Here is a 3,369-nt window from a genome sequence, read left to right as displayed (position 1 = left end):
AAAGAGTCAAGGTTGTTGCTTCAATTTTGGTTTGGATGACTGGTGGATGGATGGGAAACAGATGAAGAGAAACAGGTGGAGAATGCTGGGTCATGGGAGGTCAAGGGCAGGAGGCTGCATTTGGCCATCTCACAATCTAGGGAGAGGTTGAGGTTAGAGGAGAGTCCTCGGAGCCTTTTCTTTGTTGTCTGCTTTCCTCTCCTCCTGCTCCTGTCACCCACGCATCCCATTTGCATTCCCATATTCCTGTCCACGTGGTCCGTGGATGATGACTGATGAACAGAGCGAGAACTGAGCAATCATTTCCTCATCCTTCTCGCTTTGACCTAAGTCTAAATAAGGCTGTCTGAACCTGGAGAGGATGTAGGTGTTCTAGTCCCACCCTGTGATAAGACGCCTCACCGTCCCCCCGTACATCCTCTTTTCTTTTGACGGTTCCTTCCTAGAAACCAGGGATTCCCCTAGTCATTTTGGATGGGACCAAATCTGAAATCCATGCGTGAATCATTAATGTATTTTAGCAGTAAGTGGCAACTGGTCTCTGGTCTCTTATCTACTCTTAATGAAGAAAAGATACCAAAATTTATAAAGAGGATAAACAAAAGTAATTGACATCTGGATTGGGAATACATTCTATGATTATCTCTCTTTTTTTTTAATTTTTTTAATTTTTTATTTGATGAAAGCTATCACCGAAATGTGTTACTTTTATTAGGTATTGGCCTAGATATACTAGGAACATGCTAGATAAAAGAGAGGCTAAATTTACACTTGTTCGTTAAGGAATATAAATAATCCACTTATCCAAAAATAATCCGCTAGGATAACAGGAACCGAAATGGGGCATACAACTGTGGTTTCGTGAATGCAGTGTTGTATCATTAGACCCTCGAAGGAAATGCATCACTCTAAGCACAGAGTTTCACCGGGTATATAGGATGAGTGAATTTGTGTGATTCATGATGCGTCCTGAGGTTGCTCTGCAAATGTGATCTCTCCTTGGATGCTTTGGGCATGACGGGTTTTAGGAAGGTTATTGGTTTTGTCATGTAGCTGAATCACAGAACACCGGACACGTGTTCCCCCAGCCTACCAACCCCGGCATCTATGTTAGTGTTATCACTTGGCAACAAGATAAATACTCTGACTGCCACGTTATCCTCTCTAACAGAGCTTGTTTCATGTGCAAACTTTCTCAGACTCCTGGCTGGCCCAGGGCAGTATCTTAAAATAGGCAAGCTTTGGTTTTTGTTGCCCTAGAATCTGGTATTTTCTCTTTCTATGACCTGGGCTCACTCTCATCCAGAGCCTTCTCGTCCTTTGGCTTATTCTCTTCACACACCCCAAAACTCCTTCCCTGACCACGTCTCCCTACTCTGTCAAAATCCTTTCTGTAGGAATTTAGAAACATGTATTATTTCTCCCAGATCCATTAACACGATGACGCTTATTGCTAATTATAGAAGGAGAAGGTTTATTCTCTGGTAAAGATATTTCAAGAAGCATATACCATGTGATGTCTTAGCCAAGGGGACCCCAAATTCACACCACAGAAGTGGCCATTGACTCTTGCTCATAGTGACAGCTATTTAAATGTCTAGGGTGAATCATGCTACTGTAACACTAAGGTTAATTCCTATGAATGATCTTTGTTGTAAAAACAGGGTTTTGATATATTTAATGGAAAGTCATTAGTAAAATAAGATCATGAGATGGCATTTTATGTCAAAATGGGACTTCCTTTTTGACCTACAATTGTACTGCACTTTGGATAATTTCAGTGGTGACATGAGAGATGATACATGTGTGTATTTCCCATCTACAAGCAATTCCCATGGAGAGAGAATTAGGAAAGTACCTGTGGTTGTTCATTCAAAGTGGAGAAGAGAAAAGCATAACACTGCCCTGTGCTGAGCATGAACAAGTCATTCAGCAAACACGCAGTGAGCTCCTTAATCTGAGCCGAGTGCCCATCTCTGTCCCTGGGGTAGACTCGGGGCTAATGGAGCTCACGGCGCTTACTGTGTACAGGGAGTCTAACACCCGGTGGTTAACACACTCACAGGCTGCTCCCTCACAGCTGGACAGGTGCGTCACAGAAAAAAACACAGTGCATATAATCTCCCGATTAGAACATTAGAACTTTATTCACAAAGTTTTCTTATTTTTGACCTTCTTTCTCCTTTAGGCATGTTTCATTGTAGTGCTAGTGGGAAGAAAAGAAACGCCTCAATATAGATACTTTGATCATGTATTTCTGGTCTTTTAAAAGTAATACATGTCTACTGTGAAAGATGTGGGGAGTTTTTATAAAATAAAAAAAAGTTGACAAATATCTATGAAGTTATCACAATCACTCGTTACATTTGACACGTTTCCTTCAAGTGGTATTTCTGCACATATTTTACTTACCACTTTACTTATGCTAAGTGGTATTATAATTTTTTTTTACTACTTATGATTGGTTTATGATTTTTTTTTTACCACTCTTTACCACTTACGATTGTCTCACCCATTTTCCTAGAAAAAGACAAGCCATTGAGAGGCTTGCCAGTTCATTATCCCCAGCTGCTGCCGAAGTGGCCTGACCTACAGCTGCTGCAAGCCCAGTTTCCGGTTTACTGAGAGACGGGATCTTATTTACCTCACAACGGTGAGCCTCACTCTGTGGTCACTCTGCTCTGCTCCTCCGCCTACCGATGGGGCTCTCGCAGTGGTCTCTTCCTAGTGGTCCGACCAGCTGCGTTCCTCCTCTGCTACATTTTACAGATTTTTCTTCCCCTTTACAGTTTTCACAAGCAGCTTCTCTTGTCTGGAGTTCATGGGGGATGTCTTGAGATTAGGTCTCAGCTGGCTCTGGGGTTAAGTCCTCTCTGTGAGGTGCTGTGGCTCTCCTCGCTCTCCCTCCCCTACCACACCGACGGCAGGAGGCAGATCCTAGGCAGCCACGCAACGGTCTTTGCTTCCCATGCCTGTAATTTTAGTTCTTTCCTCTTTCCATTGCCACTTTCTCATTTATCTTTTTCTCTCCTGGAGGCCTCTAACACACATATATCTATCCTTCCCCTCTTTCCTGTGACACTGCCCACCCCTGGTGCCACTCACGGGCTTTATGCTTCCTCTAATAGTTTGAGGCGTGACCTTTTCTTTTTACACTGATCTGATAACATTTCTCTAATCTAAGTGGGAAGATAGCTTCCAAGTCTGGCCACCCACAGTCACTCCATTTCACTCACAAACCCTGTGGAACACTCACTCTATGACAGATAATATGCTAAGCACTTGGTGGTCATGATCTCATCTGCTCTTCACGAAAGTCTGTGTTGTTCAGGAATGCTTAGGTGATGTAGGCTTACTATTTATCATTTC

This window comes from Mustela lutreola, chromosome 11, assembly GCF_030435805.1.
Source record: "Mustela lutreola isolate mMusLut2 chromosome 11, mMusLut2.pri, whole genome shotgun sequence".
NCBI classification, from domain to species: Eukaryota; Metazoa; Chordata; class Mammalia; order Carnivora; family Mustelidae; genus Mustela; species Mustela lutreola.
The sequence above is the reverse complement of the archived record's forward strand: the minus strand, read 5'-3'. Positions refer to the sequence as shown.